At 42.0% G+C, this 23,601-nt stretch overlaps 1 protein-coding gene and 1 pseudogene across 1 annotated transcript in view; one reads left to right on the top strand and one right to left on the bottom strand.

Moving 5' to 3' along the window:
* The window catches only part of LOC126183913 (outer dynein arm-docking complex subunit 3), a 409,835-nt gene that overhangs the window by 363,084 nt on the left and 23,150 nt on the right, over positions 1 to 23,601 (top strand). The gene's annotated exons all lie outside the window — the stretch shown is intronic.
* LOC126185877 (5S ribosomal RNA) lies at positions 12,934 to 13,051 on the bottom strand (annotated as a pseudogene).

Genomic DNA, 23,601 nt, shown 5'->3' with positions numbered 1-23,601 from the left:
GCAATCATCCTAGCTACTTTCATATCCGTAACCTCGACCTTGTTGATAAGGTAACCTGAATCCACCCAGCTTTCGCTCCCATGCAACAAAGTTGGTCGACGGATTGAACGGTGCACAGATAACTTAGTCTTGGTACTGACTTCCTTCTTGCAGAAGAGAGTAGATCGTAGCTGAGAGCTCACTGCATTAGCTTTGCTACACCTCGCTTCCAGTTCTTTCACTATGTTGCCATCCTGTGAGAATATGCATCCTAAGTACTTGAAACCGTCCATCTGTTCTAACTTTGTTCCTCCTATTTGGCACTCAATCCGTTTATATTTCTTTCCCACTGACATTACTTTCGTTTTGGAGATGCTAATCTTCATACCATAGTCCTTACATTTCTGATCTGGCTCTGAAATATTACTTTGCAAACTTTTAATCGAATCTGCCATCACAACTAAGTCATCCGCATATGCAAGACTGCTTATTTTGTGTTCACATATCTTAATCTCACCCAGCCAGTCTATTGTTTTCAAAATATGATCCATAAATAATATGAACAACAGTGGAGACAGATTGCAGCCTTGTCTTACCCCTGAAACTACTCTTAACCATGAACTCAATTTACCGTCAACTCTAACTGCTGCCTGACTATCCATGTAAAGACCTTTAATTGCTTGCAAAAGTTTGCCTCCTATTCCATAATCTTGTAGAACAGACAATAACTTCCTCCTAGGAACCCGGTCATATGCCTTTTCTAGATCTATAAAGCATAGATACAATTCCCTGTTCCACTCATGACACTTCTCCATTATTTGCCGTAAGCTAAAGATCTGGTCCTGACAACCTCTAAGAGGCCTAAACCCACACTGATTTTCATCCAATTGGTCCTCAACTAATACTCGCACTTTCCTTTCAACAATACCTGAGAAGATTTTACCCACAACGCTGATTAAAGAGATACTTCTGTAGTTGTTACAATCTTTTCTGTTTCCATGTTTAAAGATTGGTGTGATTACTGCTTTTGTCCAGTCTGATGGAACCTGTCCCAACTCCCAGGCCATTTCAATTATCCTGTATAGCCATTTAAGACCTGACATTCCACTGTATTTGATGAGTTCCGACTTAATTTCATCCACCCCAGCCGCTTTATTGCACTGCAATCTATTGACCATTTTTTCCACTTCCTCAAATGTGATCCTATTTCCATCATCATTCCTATCCCATTCTACCTCGAAATCTGAAACATTACTGATCGCATTTTCACCTACATTGAGCAACTCTTCAAAATATTCCCTCCATCTGCCCAAGGCATCCACAGGATTCACCAGCAGTTTTCCTGACCTGTCCAAAATACTTGTCATTTCCTTCTTACCTCCCTTTCGAAGACTGCTAATTACACTCCAGAATGGTTTTCCAGCAGCTTGACCCATAGTCTCCAACCTGTTTCCAAAGTCTTCCCACGATTTCTTCTTGGATGCTGCAATTATCTGTTTGGCTTTGTTTCTTTCTTCAACATAACTTTCTCTGTCTACCTGGGTTCTGGTATGTAGCCATTTTTGATACGCCTTCTTTTTCCTTTTACAGGCTGCCTTGACTGTATTATTCCACCAAGCTGTTTGCTTCATCCTACTTTTACACACTACTGTTCCGAGACATTCTTTAGCCACTTCTAGTACTGTGTCCCTGTACCTTTTCCATTCCTTTTCCAATGACTGTAATTGACTACATTCAACTAACTGGTACCTTTCTGAGATCGCTGTTATGTACTTGTGCCTGATTTCCTTATCCGGAAGTTTTTCCACTCTTATCCTCCTACATATGGACCTGACCTCCTGCACTTTCAGCCTCACAATCCCAATTTCACTGCAGATTAAATAATGATCAGTGTCATCAAAGAATCGCCTGAATACACGTGTGTCCCTCACAGCCTTCCTGAATTCCTGATCTGTTATTATATAGTCAATGACAGATCTGGTTCCCCTGCCTTCCCAAGTATACCGGTGAATGTTCTTATGTTTAAAAAAGGAGTTTGTGATTACTAAGCCCATACTGGCACAAAAATCAAAGAGTTGTTTCCCGTTCCTGTTGGCCTCCATATCCTCTCCAAATTTACCCATAACCTTTTCATACCCTTCTGTTCGATTTCCAATCCTGGCGTTAAAATCACCCATGAGCAGAGCACTGTCCTTGTCCCTTACTCTAACAACTACATCACTGAGTGCCTCATAAAAACTATCCATCTTATCTTGATCTGTCCCTTCACAATGCGAATATACTGACACAATCCTAATTTTCTTGCTAGACACTGTCAAATCTATCCACATCAGTCGTTCGTTTACATACGTTATTGCAACTACGCTGGGTTCCATTTCTTTCCTGATGTAAAGCCCTACACCCCATTGTGCTATTCCTGCTTTGACTCCTGACAGGTAGACCTTGTATTCTCCCACTTCCTCTTCTTTCTCACCCCTTACCCGAATGTCACTAACAGCTAAAACGTCCAGCCCCATCTTACTTGCAGCCTCTGCCGGCTCTACCTTCTTCCCAGAGTAGCCCCCATTGATATTAATAGCTCCCCATCTCATTACCATTTGTTTGCCAAGTCGTATCTTAGGAGTCCCTGGTTTGTCAGTTAGAGGTGGGACTCCGTCACCTCCAAATGTCCGAGGCATTTTGCTCTGATTGTTGCCAGCATCATATTTAAAGTACAAGGGAAGCAGGTTGCTAGCATTACTTGCCCCGAGTCCCATTGGGTTTTACCCCTAACGGCTGAGGGACTAACCGGTGGATTTGGTAGTCTTTGCCGTATGAGCACAAAGGTGACCACGACTCAGAATATGTCCGAGATGCCCAGCCTTATTCCAAAGTAACTGGTATCCCGACTGTCGGGACCACTTACTTGGCCACTCATACGTTGCCCGTGGTTCATGAACTAGGACATGACTACAGGAAGCCACACCATGAACTTCTTTCAGAGAGAATTCTAAATCTACTGCCTTATCCGACAAATGTAACTTCGTGCCCTGACGGCGTGATCTGCGCTGCCAATGATGTCTCGTGTGCGAAACACTAAGAGGGGCAACGTCGAATGAATCTCACTAAGCCACGCTTTTCCAGTCATCTAGGGTGCAACGAGCCCTCGCTGCAGCCCGAGTCCCGCTGTTAGCAAACACGCGTCCGTTTCCTACTGATAGCTCATTAAGGCCTAATTTCACCGCACTATGCTGCCGGATTGTTCGTAGAATGCCCCACATTGATTTCTGAGGCTATTTCACGCAGTGTTGCTTGTCTGTTAGCAGTGACAACTCTACGCATACGCCACGTTGTCCGTGGTGAGAGGTAATGCCTGAAATATAGTATTGTCGGCACGCTCTTGACACTGTGGATCTTGGAATACTGAATGCCCGATCGATTTACCATCCCTCTTTCAGAGTCCGTTCATTCCCGTCGTGCTGCCATAATCACGTCGGAAGCCTTTTCACATGAGTACAAAAGATAGCTCCGCCAATGCACTGCCCTTTTATACCTTGTGTACGTGATACTAAAGCCGTATGTATATTTTCATGTAGCTATCCCATGATTTTTGTCATCTCAGTGCATAATGCTTGAAAGCGAGCATATAAACTCGAATCTCTGATACTAAAAGACTGAAATACCAATGAGAAATACCTGATCTAAAAGTAACCTGGAATTTTCTCCTACAAACCATCGAAAAAAGAGCCCATAGTAGAACAAATCTACTAAAATTGCAGAACATGCGGGCTAAATCGCACAGACATGTTCCATATACAGGGTGTTATAAAAAGGTACGGCCAAACTTTCAGGGAACATTCCTCACACACAAAGAAAGAAAATATGTTATGTGGACATGTGTCCGGAAACGCTTACTTTCCATGTTAGAGCTCGTGTTATTACTTCTCTTCAAATCACGTTAATCTTGGAATGGAAACACACAGCAACAGAACGTACCAGCGTGACTTCAAACACTTTGTTACAGGAAATGTTCAAAATGTCCTCCGTTAGCGAGGATACATGCATCCACCCTCCATCGCATGGAATCCCTGATGCGCTGATGCAGCCCTGGAGAATGGCGTATTGTATCACAGCCGTCCACAATACGAGCACGAAGAGTCTCTACATTTGGTACCGGGGTTGCGTAGACAAGAGCTTTCAAATGCCCCCATAAATGAAAGTCGAGAGGGTTGAGGTCAGGAGAGCGTGGAGGCCATGGAATTGGTCCGACTCTACCAATCCATCGGTCACCGAATCTGTTGTTGAGAAGCGTACGAACACTTCGACTGAAATGTGCAGGAGCTCCATCGTGCATGAACACATGTTGTGTCGTACTTGTAAAGGCACATGTTCTAGCAGCACAGGTAGAGTATCCCGTATGGAACCATGATAACGTTCTTCATTGAGCGTAGGTGGAAGAACATGGGGCCCAATCAAGACATCACCAACAATGCCTGCCCAAACGTTCACAGAAAATCTGTGTTGATGACGTGATTGCACAATTGCGTGAGGATTCTCGTCAGCCCACTCATGTTGATTGTGAAAATTTACAATTTGATCACGTTGGAATGAAGCCTCATCCGCAAAGAGAACATTTGCACTGAAATGAGGATTGACACACTGTTGGATGAACCATTCGCAGAAGTGTATCCGTGGAGGCCAATCACCTGCTGATAGTGCCTGCACACGCTGTACATGGTACGGAAACAAATAGTTCTCCTGTAGCACTCTCCATACAGTGACGTGGTCAACGTTACCTTGTACAGCAGCAACTTCTCTGACGCTGACATTAGGATTATCGTCAACTGCACGAGAATTGCCTCGTCCATTGCAGGTGTCCTCGTCGTTGTAGGTCTTCCCCAGTCGCGAGTCATAGGCTGGAATGTTCCGTGCTCCCTAAGACGCCGATCAATTGCTTCGAACGTCTTCCTGTCGGGACACCTTCGTTCTGGAAATCTGTCTCAATACAAACGTACCGCGCCACGGCTATTGCCCCGTGCTAATCCATACATCAAATGGGCATCTGCCAACTCCGCATTTGTAAACATTGCACTGACTGCAAAACCACGTTCGTGATGAACACTAACCTGTTGATGCTACGTACTGATGTGCTTGATGCTAGTACTGTAGAGCAATGAGTCGCATGTCAACACAAGCACCGAAGTCAACATTACCTTTCTTCAATTGGGCCAACTGGCGGTGAATCGAGGAAGTACAGTACATACTGACGAAACTAAAATGAGCTCTAACATGGAAATTAAGCGTTTCCGGACACATGTCCACGTAACATCTTTTCTTTATTTGCGTGTGAGGAATGTTTCCTGAAAGTTTGGCCGTGCCTTTTTGTAACACCCTGTATAGAAGACTGACACCCGACTCATCCTCACTTCTGGAAACGTTGGCGTGGTCGTCGGTTCTTCCACGGTTTGACCGCTTTCTCCAGAGCCTGAAGTGACGCTCACACCCGCTGTCTCTCTGTATGCGTATGTCATAACGTCTGCCAGTCATATCTCCACCAACTCTGGAACCCTTGAGAAACTTGGTCTGTTGTTGCGCCTCTATGACAAGCAACACTCCATAGACAACGCTTAGAAAATACTGCGAGTAAAATCCCGTTGATCCCGTAGCAATAGCGGCAGACTTCAATCTTCCACTGAGAGAGGCTCACACGTATAGAACGAGAGCCAGGGTATTTTCTGTAACTTATTTAGAGTAGCAGGTGAGCAAGCCCACCTTCGAGCAAAACTTACTGGATCTGCAGGCAACGAACATTCCGAAACTTTTCTATGCAGCGAACGTGATTATCACAAGGGTCTAACGAAAAATTTATGGAAGGATGATATTTCTCCTTGACAGGTGCGTTGGTTAGATAATTAGAAACTCTCCGAGAAATCTGCAGAAAACATTCAGTTCTGGGGAAGAGATAGTGAATACTCTGTGACAGAAATTGAGGTGTGTTGCAGGCCATGTGTTGGATAAGTCAGTGGCATGGAAGATAGCGAGGATCTGAAAGAGCCACCACGATCCAGTAACAATATTGGGGAAGTACTACAAAAGCATAGAGAGCTACATAGCAGTATGAAACGGTGCAGAGCCTTTCCTGACAAACAGAAGCTGTACAAGACAAAAACCAGAAGTGTCCAGTTAACTAAAAAACTAGATCTTTTAAGCTGTGTTGTCAAAAATGCTAAAACGTTTTGGTTCTGCACAGGAATACGTCAATGGGAAAACTTTGTTTGTCCAGATGCACCTTGACCACGACTGCACCAAAATAGAAGATGCTAAAATGAAGGCCGTAGTACTTCCGAACTGCTTCACATCAGAAACCACAGTACAGTTGTGGTAAGATCATTAGCAGCTTGTTGAGAAATGCACAGAGACTTGCAGATGGGCCGGCCGCGGTGGTCTAGCGGTTCTAGGCGCTCAGTCCGGAACCGCGCGACTGCTATGGTCGCAGGTTCGAATCCTGCCTCGGGCATGGATGTGTGTGATGTTCTTAGGTTGGTTAGGTTTAAGTAGTTCTAAGTTCTAGGGGACTGATGACCGCAGATGTTAAGTCCCATAGTGCTCAGAGCCATTTGAACCATTTTTGAACTTGGAGATGGACAGCACATATCGCAAGGCAGGAGTGGCAGCTGATCCATAGTATTAGTAAATGTTAAGTAATGCACGTTATCAGCCGAAATGATTAGATTCCGCTTGAGCACGATCAGTTAATACAGTAGAATTGGTCACAACTTTCAAGCATCCAGGAATTGTTGTCCTGAGTGATTTAAAGTAGAAAGGCCGCATAAATTTAACCGTGAAGAAGGCACGTGCCAGATTCAGAGATACTGTGTGTCGTTGACAGCGTTTTGTAAAGCCGTGTAATAGTGTTGTAGTCACTTGGTTCTGGATTAATGAATGGCCAAAAAAATTAATGCACTTTTCTCACCAGTAACTGTATTTTGATAGACTGCATAAATCCTTGCTGGCACTTGCAGATTGGGCTGCACTGCCTGGAACCACTTACTACACACCAACCCCTCTCTCCCATCCAGTATTTCGAAGAGCTCACAACATTAACATCTTCAGAGCATAGGAAGTAATTCACAGTACGAGCATCATATCATCCTTATTTTACCTTCCGGAATGAGATTGTCACTCTGCAGTGGAGTGTGCGCTGATATGAAACTTATTGGCAGATTAAAACTGTGTGCCGAACCGAGACTCGAACTCGGGACATTTGCCTTTCGCGGGCAAGTGCTCTACCAACTGAGCTACCCAAGAACGACTCACGCCCCCTCCTCACAGCTTTACTTCTGCTAGTATCTCGTCTCCTACCTTCCAAACTTTACAGAAGCTCTCCTGCGAACCGAGCAGAACTAGCACTCCTGAAAGAAAGGATATTACGGAGACATGGGTTAGTCCCCGCCTAGGGGATGTTTCCAGAATGAGATTTTCACTCTGCAGCCGAGTGTGCGCTGATATGAAACTTCTTGGCGGATTAAAACTGTGTCCCGGACAGAGACTCGAACTCGGGACCTTTGCCTTTAGCGTGAGTCGTGCTTGGGTAGCTCAGTTGGTAGAGCACTCGCCTGCGAAAGGCAAAGGTCCCGAGTGCGAGTCTCGGTCAAGCACACAGTTTTAATCTGCCAGGAAGTTTCATTATTTTACCTTAATGATACAGTTTTAACTCTTCCTTAATCATTTTATGAAAAGCTGAAGAGTGGTAACGTGGTTGCTGTCAGCCCATACCCATTAGTCCAGAAGTAAGTGAAAAATAATTATAAAAACACACGAGCCTCAAATCTGTCCACTCCAGCCTCAACTCTGTCCACTCCAGGAATACGAATTCGAGAACATACACTGACGCAAATGGAAAGACTGATACATGGACAGCTCGACTGAACAGTACTAAACTGATACTTCAATATTCATATGCTTGCGGGCTATGCTGATTAAAATTTCTTCACTGAGGTGACAAAAGTAATGGAATAGCGATATTCACATGTGCAGATGGCGGTAGAATTGCGTACACGAGGTATAAAAGCGCAGCAGTGCATTGACCGACATGTCAAATGTACTCAGGTGATTCTTATGAAGAAATTTCTTACGTGACTGCAGTCGCACTTCGGGAATTAAAACATTCTGCAAACGGTTCACCGAGAGCAGCAGCGTTTTCATGCAGTTGTCAGTGCTAACGGGAGAGCAGCACTGTGTGAAATAACCGCGGAAATCAATGTGGATGTACGGCGAACGTATCCGTTAGGACAGTGCGGCGAAATGTGGCGTTAATGGGCTGTGGCAGCGGACGAATAATGAGGGTGCCTTTACTAACACCAAAACAACGCCAGCAGCGCCTCTCCTGGGCGCGTGACCATATCGGTTGGACCCTAGGCGACGTAAGAACGGTGGCCTTGTCAGATGAGTCTCTATTCCAGTTTGTAACTGTTATGTTCGGCTACTTGGAGACTATTTGCAGCCATTCAGGGATTTCCTGTTCCCAAACAACGATGGAATTTTTGTGGTTGACAATGCGTCGTGTCTCCGGGCCACAATTGTTCGCGATTGATTTTAAGAACATTCTGGACAATTCGAGTGAATGATTTGGCCATCCAGATCGCCCGACACGAATCTCGTCGAACATTTACGGGATACAATCGAGAGGTCAGTTGGTGCACAAAATCCTGCACCGGCACTTTCGCAGTTATGGACGGCTGTAATGGCAACATGGCTGAGTATTTCTGCATGGGTCTTTCAACGACCCATTGAGTCCATGCCACGTATTGTCTCTGAACTACGCTGGACAAAAGGAGGTTCGACACGATATTACGAGGTATCCCATGACTTCTGTCAACTCATTGTATTTTCATTACAGAAAAAAGCTTATCGCCGTATCTGGGAACTGGAGAAAGGTCGAATCATTGGCATGTGGTAAATGGGAGCATCGTACCGACATATCACATGGACAATGACTGCAGAATCAATGAGGTTAAAAAAAATGGTTCAAAATGGCTCTGAGCACTATGGGACTTAACATCTATGGTCATCAGTCCAATCAATGAGGAGATGCTATATTGCAAGAAGAGTAGTCCTGCCAGAAGGACTACACCACGAAAAGATCCTAGAATCTTTCCACTAACTCTGACGAATAGACACATAAAAACAGTAGAAATCCGGGCAGAGTGTCTTCATGAACCATGGAGAACATATTGCTGGAATCTGGTTTGAGATCTCATGCTGTTATGCATCGTTTACCGCTGACACCATATAGCAGGCAACGAAACTGATTTGGTAACTGTTGAAGGGAGGTGTAATTCTTACCACTTTTTTTCAAGAATGGTAAAACCTGTAGATACACATTTCATAACGAGGGCACTAAATAGCATATTTCAGCAGTATAATGCAAGACCCACACTGCAGCTGACACCACAAATGTCTTGATAAATTTGCGCATCACTGACTGGCTTGCTCACTCCCCCTCTATAGAGCAAGTGTAGAAAGCAATGGAAAGACGTATACTTTCATACAAGCCTCAAGCTAGAAATTTCTTGAATTGACGCAGCATGTGTTCAGGCATGGTAGGAAACTCGTCAAGATAACATATGGAGGTAATTTCCATGCCACAATGAATCTGACTGTAATCATGGCCGTGAGGGATCACACCTCACACTTATGTTGATGATGGACGTATGTTCCAAATGGAATGGAAGTTTAACCATTTAACACTCGTTATGTGATGAACATCTCCAGAAAGTTTGATAAGTATTGGACTGATACTTCATGATGTAATAATTTCTATCTCTGTCAGTGTAACTATCATTCCAGACATCCAGAACTCTACAAACGAAGTTCAACATACTAGTAACAGCTGAGGGCATGTACAAATACTGCATACAACCACGATGCCGTTATATACCACCATCACAATGAAGGTCCCACAATCTGACATGAAACTTCTGCCGTCCTCTAAAGTATCAACCTTTACACTGGCTATTATCGAGAACAATTGTAAACCTCTAAAGCTCTTTGAAACTTCCTGGCCGATAAAAACCTGTGTGCTCGACAAAGACTCGAACCTGGATCCTTTGCCTTTCGTGGGCAGGTGCTCTACTGACTGAGCTATACAAGCATAGCACACGACCCGCCTTCTCAGCTTTTCTTCCTGCAGTACCTCATAACCTACCTTCAAAACTTGATAGAAGTTCTCGTGCATACTTTGAGGTTTGGATAGCTCAGTCGGTAGAACCATACCCTGTGCGACATAAAGTCTTCGAAAAGAGACAACTACTTCCTCCGACGTCATGAATCCGGTGCCAGGCCAGGGTGAGTCCTGCATGAAATCGCCCTGTCATCTTGGAAAATCAGAAAGCTTCTTCAATGTTTTTTCCGTTCCCAGATGGTTGCAATAACATTAGGAATTTTTTTGTACTTTCATTGCTGCACTCGTTGAATTAGAAAAAGCTTTCAAGTGAAGTGTGAAGTTGAAGTGTAAGCTCGTCAGGTTGCATAATTAACAGAAAAAGCTAATCAGATGACACGGCATGAAAAATTTTGAATATCGTCTTAGATATTTTGCCAAAAGTTATGTACAGGTGTGCGTGTCTATGTGGAACCTTCGAAAGCAATAAAGTTGCTACTAAAATTCAGGTAAACATGGGTGGACTTTTACCCATGAGGATATTTCATACAGGTAAGCTTATGAATCTTACTCTTGAGGCATTAAAGTATCAACAGCTGACCATAAAAACGCTGGTTTGTTGCCAAGAGGAATAGTGGCAGACTCTGCATAAACAGGCTGTGTTCATTCCGTGCTACATTTGTGGGCTGTACTTCACATCTAGGTATCATGTGTCCACCAAGGAGTGAAAAGATTCTGGCTTGTTCTTAAGACAGCACCCAGCCACTAGCATGCAGTTCAGTTCGGTGAACCAAGCAGTTCCATCAAAGAGCCAAATGTGGATCTGCATTTCACAGCGATACCTGTTCCAGCCACAGCACCAATCTTGGAGACACATCACAGCAGCCTCAACAAGCAGCCAGCCACTGCTGCCAGAGCCTTCACCTCCTTCGACATTGCTGTCCTGTGGACTCTATGTTTCAGTATTGGTATATGGCAGGTAGGAGTAGGTGACTGACTGGTCTTAGACTTGTACCGAGAAAGTCTCAGCAGTGTCTGGCATCTGACAAGGACATAGTAATTTCAAGTGTTATTGCTCTGTCAACAAACCATAATTTCAAGTGTTATTGTTCTGTCAACAAACCATCTGTATCAGGTCAAGAAGATAGTAATTTCTGTGTTGTCAGTTTCTATATCCTAGTCGACTGTTGCACATTAGAGTAGTATAACTTCTGTGGCCAGAAAAATCTTGAAGTTCAGCCCTGGCAATGCCAGAGAGAAAAGACTGCTGATGGAGCAGCAGTGAACACTAAAGCTATTGCAACATCCTGCACAAGATGAGGACACAACCCAGCAACGTAGCAAAATGACATTATCAGAGAGAGTGTCTGAAAGATAAAGTTGTGAAATCCTAAAGTTAGCAAGAGAGCTGACTAAATGGAACAACTAGGACGAATAATGTCATTACCACTCCACTACAGCAATGCACATCAGGTCATTCTCTATAAATACAGTTTCTGTTCTGGTGAGGTTCAAGTAAGTTTGCAGCCATCCTGTCGAGAAGAAAGGCCTACGTCAGCCGACCTTTGCACGTCTAGTTGCCGCCTTTGATCTTCTAGGGGCCAGGAAGTCCTGCATGGAGGGACTCAGTCACTGTTAGCTGCAAAGACAACTGCTGGGTCAAGACTGATGGAAGCTGTCGCCATCATCATCCAGCAGGCCTTCTGGAGATATAACCAGCAGTGCCTAGGAGCAAATCATCATCCATCATCGTGTGAGCATGCCACTGCTGCCAGTCACCTCTGTCCCTGTGCAGACTTCGATGGTGCCAGTCCTCTCTCTTGACTAGAGGCCATGGCACTTCTCTGCACAACTTCAAGCACTTATAACGGAACTGATATTTGCCTTCCCTGTTTGCAGTCTACAGTGGGGTCGTGGGTGCTCTGACCATAATTTCCCGGAATCTATGTGCCACTTGGTGTGGACACAGCTGAGTGTTAATGTAGACAAGGCGACCAGCCTCGTGATGTCACTCCTTCTGAGCCAACACTCCGCCAACCGTGTGCCAGGTGCTGACCAATGCATTCCAAGGTGGTATGCTACCACCAGCATTGCCTGCTCTAGCTACATGAACATCGAAGCGTCAGCTATTCTATTTTGTATACAATAAATGTTTAATATTGTAATATTGTTTTAGTGATGCCTTCGGGCATCAGACGGGCATCTACCCTCGGAGTCAGCATAGATGTGTTTCTTGGATGGTCAGTTGTCAGCCTCATCCTGATTTCGACTTGACCTCTATAACTCATCCACTATAACATCCTGCCCTGAGATGCTATAGGACATTGACTGTGAAACATTTCATTTCACATATGTTGGAATACAGTATCTTTTGTTTTGTCACTATCTGGGAATTTTATCTAGAGTTGTGAACTCACACAAGGACACAACAGATACTGCAAAGTATTTCATACCTAATCAGTTTAATCCAACGGCAAAAATAGTTTTGCTCTTTGAAACTAGCCATTTGTTCAGAGCTATGTGTAATAACTGAGTAAATCAAAGTAATGATAGACGCATTTTTATATTTCCTTGTTTTCAAGAATTATATAAAGTCTTAACAGCTCTGCTCCCGAACAGGCCATGAATGCTCAACGGTACCGACCGGCCGCTGTGTCACCCTCAGACAATAGGCATCACTGGATACGGATATGGAGGGGCATGTGGTTAGCACACTGCTCTCCTGGCCGTATGTCAGTTTCAAAGACCAGAGCCCCTCCTTCTCAATCAAGTAGATCCTCAGTTTGCCTCACAAGGGCTAAGTGCAGCCCTCTTGCCAACAGCGCTCGGCATACCGAATGATTACCCATCCGAGTGCTAACCCAGCCCGACAACGCTTAACTTCGGGGATCTGATGGGAGCCGGTGTTACCACTGCAGCAAGGCCGTTGGCTCTTAACAGCTAGTTTACAATATTTCAAAACTCTTCATCATTATGTAAGACAGCATTACATACTTCAGATATTCAAAGACAAAATGTAGTGATGAGTTTTCTGCATGTGGGATAGCCAGTGACAGTAACTTATATCTACTGAGAGGCGTATAATGAGGGTCACTCCAAAACAAATGCACACTATTTTTTTTAATCTTTATTTTATTCTACATATTTGAAAGTTTTACAGTGTGTAGATACAGCCTTTAGGAACAATATTTTCATTTCTCCACATAATTTCCATCCCTCTCAACTGCCTTACGCCATATTGGAACCATCGCCTGTATACCATCACGGTAAAATTCTGGACCAACTTGTTGGAGCCACTGCTTGGCAGCGTGCACAAGGGAGTTATCGTCTTCAAACCTTGTTCCACGAAGCGAGTCTTTCAGTTTCCCGAAAAAGCTGATAGTCACATGGATCCAGGTCAGGACTGTAAGGTGGGTGTTTCAGTGTTGTCCATCCGAGATTTGTGATCACTTCCATGGTTTTTTGACTGACATGTGACCGTGCATTGTTGTACAACAGCAAAACATCCTGCTTTTGCCGATGTGCTTGAACACGACTCAGTCGAGCTTGAAGTTTCTTCAGTGTCGTCACATATGCATCAGAATTTATGGTGGTTCCGTTTGACTTGATGTACACAAGCAAGAGTCCTTCGGAATCGAAAAACACTATAGCCATAACTTTTCCAGCAGAAGGTGTGGTTTGGAATTTTTTTTTCTTGGGTGAATTTGCATGATGCCACTCCATTGATTGCCTTTTCATCTCTGGAGCCATGTTTACTCGCCTATCACAATTCTTCCAAAAGTTTGCTGCATACCGTTTTTCTTGTTTCTTTGTGAGCCAGTCAACATCCTGGGAACCCAACTGGCACAAATCTTTTTTAATGCCAACACATCAGTGTTCTGCAAACACTTCCTTCCCTTATCCCAACGTAGCGTGATAATTCATTCACTGTGATGTCTGTCAGCAGTCACCAATTCGTTAACTCTCTGCACATTGTCTGGAGCGTGTGCAGTACAAGGCCTGCCACTGCGAGGACAATCCTCAATATTGCCGTGCCTGCTTTCATCACGTAACCTGCTTGCCCACCAACTAACTGTACTGCGATCGACCGCAGCATCTCCATACACCTTTTTCAACCTCTTGTGGATGTTTCCCACTGTCTCGTTTTCACAGCACCGGAATTCTATGACAGCACGTTGCTTCTGACGAACGTCAAGTGTAGCAGCCATCTTGAAGACGTGCTGTGACGGCGCCACTCACGGGAACAGGTTGAACTAAGTTTTAAAACAAGTGGGAAGGATGTATCTACACACTGTAAAACTTTCACACATGCAGAATGAAAACTGTGTTTTTGCAAAAATAGTGTGCACCCCTTTTGGAGTGACCCTCGTAGAATAACCATCTCATTTAATATTTCAAATATTCGTTGAAAGGTACCAATTGTTTCAAACACTTCATTCCTAAGCAATACAAATCATAGTCAAGTGTTTAAACAGTTTCTGGAAAGGAGAGTTGACTGTGCTCACTTTTTAGGGACATGTGATTCTCGTAATTATTTTTACAAATAAATTTACAAACAATTATTCTAAAGTACAGAACAACTGCCTTGTACTCAAATTTTCGAACAAATACATATTTCTGTGTAAGGCTTGTCTTTGACCTACTAGCTCGCCCTCCTGAATGTTTATTTATCTGTATCATGAGATATAAACTGCATTTTTGACATTTCAAAAAAGTTCGAAAATTAAATAATCACATCGAGGGCTAGTTGTTTTTAAAGTAATATTGCTGAAAAGTGTTTATCGTTTTTACCTGTTGTTCTCAGTTTCTCTATCTATCTATATCCGGATCCCACTCCAGCTACTGCCGGGTCTGGGTGCTGACGAGTCCTCTCCATTTGGCTCGGTCCTCTCAACACTTTTCTTCCTCCACTTGCTGCCAGGTCAAACCTCTACTTTCCACAGATATGCTCACTCCAATTGTCCACCGTGTTCTTGGGCGCCCTCTAGGTCTTTTCCCATCCAACTTTAGTTCTTCCATAATTTTGGGGAGTCTTTGCCCATGCATCCTCTTAACATGCCCATACCATCTTAATCTCTTTTTTTTCAATTTCTTCTCTCATACTTTCTTATTTAAGGTCCTTTCTAATCTCTACATTCTTTACTCTGACCATTGTGTCCTTACTCTGTAGGTTTAAAGAGCATCTGCCGACAAAAAGCGGTGATGGAACACGAGGATCTACATTTGCTGAACATCTGGTCCAAAAGGCGCATGCTCCCAAGCCTCTAAAAGACGCAGAGCTTTTGCATATGGAAGTCAAGGGATGTAGGCTAGACACCCTCGAAGAATTGCAAATTTTTAAACATCTTATTATTGATAGAGACAACTTACTTAATGATCAGCTGCAACTAAAAAATAGAAGTTATTTCGAAGGATTTCAACCTTTACTCCAGTGGAGTTGACCCACAGTCCGCTGCGAATGGCCGATGCTGTTTCCCTATCTGCTTTGTCCCTTTATTATAGTGCGATTGTACATGTGTGTCTTTGTATTTCGTAATATGCTTGGTAATGACACATAGTTGCTAAGGCGTTTTTATGTTAAAGACATTTTATGCTTAGCACGCATGGTTTCACACTAATTTTTATTTACTGTAGCGGGGCTTCGCCCTCTTACTATAATATTTAAATGTAAAAAAAAATTATGCCTTGGCTTTATAGTTTGTTCTCAGGTAAATTGTTTAATGTTGCTACATCAATAGATAGGTTTGTCCAGTTGTAAGACGGCTTTCAGTCACATTTTGGTTATATGTGTATTTGCTGTAAGTAATTTTGAGACAGTTTGTCTGTCGCGCCTGCGCTTGCGCTTGGCCGCGGCCGAGCCTCGCCGCGGAACTGCTCACGACGCCTCGTTTCCGAGCCGCTCACGTGTGGTCCTTATTTCTGGCCGGCGTAGCTCCGTCTACGTTCGCCTTAATGGCTTTAACTTTGACAGACATAATCTTATGATTATGCGTCTTTATTGTTTTAATTTTTAATCTGTGATATGGCAAGTGTTTGGCTCTCAAAATAATTTAATTTTTTGTAAGTATCACGATTTCTTTATTATTCAATCATTAGACTGATAATGCATTTCAGTGAGTAATATATGTTCGTATGTGGTTTAATTTATAGGTTCTGAAGAAGATTCCATTAGTGGAATCTAAACCTGGGTAAACGAGTAAAAATTACCTTGCAACTGAAGGCTGCAAAAATTGTTTATTTTCTGTACATTTCACAGTTGCTGACGTGCTGCATTATGTTAAAGATTTGTAAATTTGTACCTGCCGAGGCAAGTAAAGCAGCTAACAGATATACGAACATAGTGTATAAAATACTGAAAACGGGTATGGCAATATCTTTCATTAAGCAATGGAAGCTGTCAAATGTAGTACCTGATTTTGTAAAAGGCTATATTAATAACAAAGTTTGTAATAAGTCCCCTGGTCTTAAAAGGAAACTCGTACACCCGATTTTAAATGAAAGAAGTGCTGAGTTGTACTCCAAGAAAGACAGCCTGAATGAAGAAGCTTATGAACTGTATCTTGAACTTTCAAAAATTTTTAAGACTACTTTTAATTTTCAAATTGATTCTTTATGGATGCATATTAGTTTATGGTTAGCAAACCGTAAAACCGAAATTAGTGTTAGACATGAAAGAAAGCTAGCCAAATTATTAAATTGTGTTGAGGTTTCTGGCGTTCATAACACATGTAATGGGGCGTTCGCCCTAACCCAATTTTACGAACGCGTAGTGAATAAGACTAATATTTGTTTCTCCGAAGCTGAGAACGAGCTTTTATGTAAAGGTTTCAAGTTTAATGTACGACCTAAATGTACTTCTCAAAGTGTAGAAAATTTAATTGTCGACCTCAAAGTTGGGCCTGATTGTTCTGAAATAGCAAAAAATGCGCAAACAAGAATAGCTTAAGACGCCTGTAAAATTGTCCAAAAAGATTACTCTGTTCAAAATCCTGTTTCTACTGTACATCAAACGTTGAAGAGCATTAATCTTAAGCTTAAAAATAATGAAGCACTGATAACTAAGGCCGACAAAGGCAATTCCCTAATTATCGCCCACAAAAGCGAATACATCCGTAAAACGGAAATGCTTTTTGAGGAAAATGGCATCGTGCCAATCGAGGTGAACCCCACACCCGTGATCCAAAAAGAGATAAGGTCGGCTCTTAGCAGTACAATAAAGTTAATCGGCGAGTTTTATAAAAAATGCCTTATAAACATGAATCCGAAACCACCTATTTTGAGAAGCCAGTTTAAGGTTGACAAAATTTCCCATCCTATCCGTCCGATCGTTGACAGTACCAAAAGTGCATACCACAAACTACCTAGGTTCCTACACCGTAAATAGAAAGAGAATTTTGTGTTTGAAAAAAATTTCTCCGTCAAAAATTCGGTAGACGTGGCCAACAAACTTAAAACTTTAGCCTGTTCTGACATCACAAAACTCGTATCATTTGATATTAAAAAATCATATACTAATGTACCTGTTGAGCAGACGATAGACATTATAGAAACCAATTTGCGATACCATAAAAAATTGTCTGCCCCTGAGATCGATGAACTAATGGTTCTGTTACGCACCACCCTCAAGTACAATTATTTCTCTTTCAATAATAAAATATATTCGCAACCCTGTGGTCTAACTATGGGCAGCCCGTTAGCTGGTATCATGTCAGATATTTTATAAACTCAATGGAGCAGATGTTTTTTTTCGGAATTATCCAGATTTGGCAAATAATATAATATTCTATGCGAGATATGTAGATGACTTGCTGTTTGTGTATGAAGGTTCCCATGAAGAGCTAGAACTGTTATTTACCACTTTCAATAACCTCCATGAAAAAATCAGTTTCACGCAAGAAAATCAGACAGCTGATAGTCTAAGGTCCTATCTCGATCTGACTCTATCCATTATTGGCAACAAAATAGATTTCAAAATTTTTCGGAAAGCAACCTATTCCGACATCATCATCCCAGCTGATTCCACCCATCCTTAGGCCCATAAAATGGCCTTTTTTCACTCGAGTATCCATCGAGCCCTTTCTATTCCGCTTTCGCCACTCAACTTACAGAACGAATTAAAAGTCCTCGAAAACATCGCTCAGAATAATGGATATAATCCCAGTATAGTGAGACAGTTGTTCAACAAAAAAACACGAAAGAAGACTACCACCCTTTCCAGTTCAGGTACTCACAATCAACACCAGGCAACGAAATACATATCAGTTTCCTTTATAGGTAACATATCCTATAAGGTAGGTCGTTTAGTAAAAAACCTAGGGTGTAAAGTTTCATACTCTACCACCAACAGCCGGCCGGAGTGGCCGAGTGGTTCTGGGCGCTCCAGTCTGGAACCGCGCGACCGCTACGGTCGCAGGTTCGAATCCTGCCTCGGGCATGGATGTCTTTAGGTTAGTTAGGTTTAAGTAGTTCTAAGTTCTAGGGGACTTATGACCACAGCAGTTGAGTCCCATAGTGCTCAGAGCCATTTGAACCATTTCTACCACCACCAACCTCAAAAAGAATTTAGTTCATTCTCTGGATAGAGGTACTGATAAATCATCGCTGTCAGGTGTGTATAAGATCACGTGTGCTGAATGTCCTTCTTATTACATTGGCCAGATAGGAAGGGCCCTGTCTGTTAGGTTTAAAGAGCATCTGCCGACAAAAAGCGGTGATGGAACACGAGGATCTACATTTGCTGAACATCTGGTCCAAAAGGCGCATGCTCCCAAGCCTCTAAAAGACGCAGAGCTTTTGCATATGGAAGTCAAGGGATGTAGGCTAGACACCCTCGAAGAATTGCAAATTTTTAAACATCTTATTATTGATAGAGACAACTTACTTAATGATCAGCTGCAACTAAAAAATAGAAGTTATTTCGAAGGATTTCAACCTTTACTCCAGTGGAGTTGACCCACAGTCCGCTGCGAATGGCCGATGCTGTTTCCCTATCTGCTTTGTCCCTTTATTATAGTGCGATTGTACATGTGTGTCTTTGTATTTCGTAATATGCTTGGTAATGACACATAGTTGCTAAGGCGTTTTTATGTTAAAGACATTTTATGCTTAGCACGCATGGTTTCACACTAATTTTTATTTACTGTAGCGGGGCTTCGCCCTCTTACTATAATATTTAAATGTAAAAAAAAATTATGCCTTGGCTTTATAGTTTGTTCTCAGGTAAATTGTTTAATGTTGCTACACCAATAGATAGGTTTGTCCAGTTGTAAGACGGCTTTCAGTCACATTTTGGTTATATGTGTATTTGCTGTAAGTAATTTTGAGACAGTTAGTCTGTCGCGCCTGCGCTTGCGCTTGGCCGCGGCCGAGCCTCGCCGCGGAACTGCTCACGACGCCTCGTTTCCGAGCCGCTCACGTGTGGTCCTTATTTCTGGCCGGCGTAGCTCCGTCTACGTTCGCCTTAATGGTTTTAACTTTGACAGACATAATCTTATGATTATGCGTCTTTATTGTTTTAATTTTTAATCTGTGACATGGCCAGTGTTTGGCTCTCAAAATAATTTAATTTTTTGTAAGTATCACGATTTCTTTATTATTCAATCATTAGACTGATAATGCATTTCAGTGAGTAATATATGTCCGTATGTGGTTTAATTTATAGGTTCTGAAGAAGATTCCATTACTGGAATCTAAACCTGGGTAAACGAGTAAAAATTACCTTGCAACTGAAGGCTGAAAAAATTGTTTATTTTCTGTACATTTCACAGTTGCTGACGTGCTGCATTATGCTAAAGATTTGTATTCTTGTTTTTCCCTTAACTGCTCTGAGAAATTTTATTTCCCCTGCTTGCAGTCTGCTCCAGTCCCTTTCTGTCATTGTCCATGTTTCTTCACCATAGGTGACAATAGGGAAGTAATAATTCTTATACATAAGGAGTTTTGCTTTTTCTGAAACTTCCTTATTCGAAATCAGGTGTTTTATTGTCTGGTAGAAATTGCCTCCCTTCTGTAACCTCCTATTAATTTCGTTAGTTATTCTTCCATCGCTAGATATTTCACTCCCTAAATAAGTGAAACTTTCTACCACTTTGAGGGGTTCTCCATTCAAGATAATATTTCCGTTGATCCCTTTCTCTCTTCCAAATACCATTATTTCACTCTTATCTTTATTTATTTTTAATCCATACCTTTTCTTTATTTCCTTCCACGTATCAAGTTGTAACTGTACATCTACCTCTTTATCACCCGTATTACCGTATCATCTCCAAAAATCATCTTTCTGTCTTTTTCTTTGACTATATCTTTAACTGCCCTATTCATTCCCTCCATCATTTCACAGTTGCTGACGTGCTGCATTATGTTAAAGATTTGTAAATTTGTACCTGCCGAGGCAAGTAAAGCAGCTAACAGATATACGAACATAGTGTATAAAATACTGAAAACGGGTATGGCAATATCTTTCATTAAGCAATGGAAGCTGTCAAATGTAGTACCTGATTTTGTAAAAGGCTATATTAATAACAAAGTTTGTAATAAGTCCCCTGGTCTTAAAAGGAAACTCGTACACCCGATTTTAAATGAAAGAAGTGCTGAGTTGTACTCCAAGAAAGACAGCCTGAATGAAGAAGCTTATGAACTGTATCTTGAACTTTCAAAAATTTTTAAGACTACTTTTAATTTTCAAATTGATTCTTTATGGATGCATATTAGTTTATGGTTAGCAAACCGTAAAACCGAAATTAGTGTTAGACATGAAAGAAAGCTAGCCAAATTATTAAATTGTGTTGAGGTTTCTGGCGTTCATAACACATGTAATGGGGCGTTCGCCCTAACCCAATTTTACGAACGCGTAGTGAATAAGACTAATATTTGTTTCTCCGAAGCTGAGAACGAGCTTTTATGTAAAGGTTTCAAGTTTAATGTACGACCTAAATGTACTTCTCAAAGTGTAGAAAATTTAATTGTCGACCTCAAAGTTGGGCCTGATTGTTCTGAAATAGCAAAAAATGCGCAAACAAGAATAGCTTAAGACGCCTGTAAAATTGTCCAAAAAGATTACTCTGTTCAAAATCCTGTTTCTACTGTACATCAAACGTTGAAGAGCATTAATCTTAAGCTTAAAAATAATGAAGCACTGATAACTAAGGCCGACAAAGGCAATTCCCTAATTATCGCCCACAAAAGCGAATACATCCGTAAAACGGAAATGCTTTTTGAGGAAAATGGCATCGTGCCAATCGAGGTGAACCCCACACCCGTGATCCAAAAAGAGATAAGGTCGGCTCTTAGCAGTACAATAAAGTTAATCGGCGAGTTTTATAAAAAATGCCTTATAAACATGAATCCGAAACCACCTATTTTGAGAAGCCAGTTTAAGGTTGACAAAATTTCCCATCCTATCCGTCCGATCGTTGACAGTACCAAAAGTGCATACCACAAACTACCTAGGTTCCTACACCGTAAATAGAAAGAGAATTTTGTGTTTGAAAAAAATTTCTCCGTCAAAAATTCTGTAGACGTGGCCAACAAACTTAAAACTTTAGCCTGTTCTGACATCACAAAACTCGTATCATTTGATATTAAAAAATCATATACTAATGTACCTGTTGAGCAGACGATAGACATTATAGAAACCAATTTGCGATACCATAAAAAATTGTCTGCCCCTGAGATCGATGAACTAATGGTTCTGTTACGCACCACCCTCAAGTACAATTATTTCTCTTTCAATAATAAAATATATTCGCAACCCTGTGGTCTAACTATGGGCAGCCCGTTAGCTGGTATCATGTCAGATATTTTATAAACTCAATGGAGCAGATGTTTTTTTTCGGAATTATCCAGATTTGGCAAATAATATAATATTCTATGCGAGATATGTAGATGACTTGCTGTTTGTGTATGAAGGTTCCCATGAAGAGCTAGAACTGTTATTTACCACTTTCAATAACCTCCATGAAAAAATCAGTTTCACGCAAGAAAATCAGACAGCTGATAGTCTAAGGTCCTATCTCGATCTGACTCTATCCATTATTGGCAACAAAATAGATTTCAAAATTTTTCGGAAAGCAACCTATTCCGACATCATCATCCCAGCTGATTCCACCCATCCTTAGGCCCATAAAATGGCCTTTTTTCACTCGAGTATCCATCGAGCCCTTTCTATTCCGCTTTCGCCACTCAACTTACAGAACGAATTAAAAGTCCTCGAAAACATCGCTCAGAATAATGGATATAATCCCAGTATAGTGAGACAGTTGTTCAACAAAAAAACACGAAAGAAGACTACCACCCTTTCCAGTTCAGGTACTCACAATCAACACCAGGCAACGAAATACATATCAGTTTCCTTTATAGGTAACATATCCTATAAGGTAGGTCGTTTAGTAAAAAACCTAGGGTGTAAAGTTTCATACTCTACCACCAACAGCCGGCCGGAGTGGCCGAGTGGTTCTGGGCGCTCCAGTCTGGAACCGCGCGACCGCTACGGTCGCAGGTTCGAATCCTGCCTCGGGCATGGATGTCTTTAGGTTAGTTAGGTTTAAGTAGTTCTAAGTTCTAGGGGACTTATGACCACAGCAGTTGAGTCCCATAGTGCTCAGAGCCATTTGAACCATTTCTACCACCACCAACCTCAAAAAGAATTTAGTTCATTCTCTGGATAGAGGTACTGATAAATCATCGCTGTCAGGTGTGTATAAGATCACGTGTGCTGAATGTCCTTCTTATTACATTGGCCAGATAGGAAGGGCCCTGTCTGTTAGGTTTAAAGAGCATCTGCCGACAAAAAGCGGTGATGGAACACGAGGATCTACATTTGCTGAACATCTGGTCCAAAAGGCGCATGCTCCCAAGCCTCTAAAAGACGCAGAGCTTTTGCATATGGAAGTCAAGGGATGTAGGCTAGACACCCTCGAAGAATTGCAAATTTTTAAACATCTTATTATTGATAGAGACAACTTACTTAATGATCAGCTGCAACTAAAAAATAGAAGTTATTTCGAAGGATTTCAACCTTTACTCCAGTGGAGTTGACCCACAGTCCGCTGCGAATGGCCGATGCTGTTTCCCTATCTGCTTTGTCCCTTTATTATAGTGCGATTGTACATGTGTGTCTTTGTATTTCGTAATATGCTTGGTAATGACACATAGTTGCTAAGGCGTTTTTATGTTAAAGACATTTTATGCTTAGCACGCATGGTTTCACACTAATTTTTATTTACTGTAGCGGGGCTTCGCCCTCTTACTATAATATTTAAATGTAAAAAAAAATTATGCCTTGGCTTTATAGTTTGTTCTCAGGTAAATTGTTTAATGTTGCTACACCAATAGATAGGTTTGTCCAGTTGTAAGACGGCTTTCAGTCACATTTTGGTTATATGTGTATTTGCTGTAAGTAATTTTGAGACAGTTTGTCTGTCGCGCCTGCGCTTGCGCTTGGCCGCGGCCGAGCCTCGCCGCGGAACTGCTCACGACGCCTC

This window comes from Schistocerca cancellata, chromosome 4 (assembly GCF_023864275.1).
Source record: "Schistocerca cancellata isolate TAMUIC-IGC-003103 chromosome 4, iqSchCanc2.1, whole genome shotgun sequence".
NCBI classification, from domain to species: domain Eukaryota; kingdom Metazoa; phylum Arthropoda; class Insecta; order Orthoptera; family Acrididae; genus Schistocerca; species Schistocerca cancellata.
This window is presented reverse-complemented; position numbering and strand designations above follow the sequence as displayed.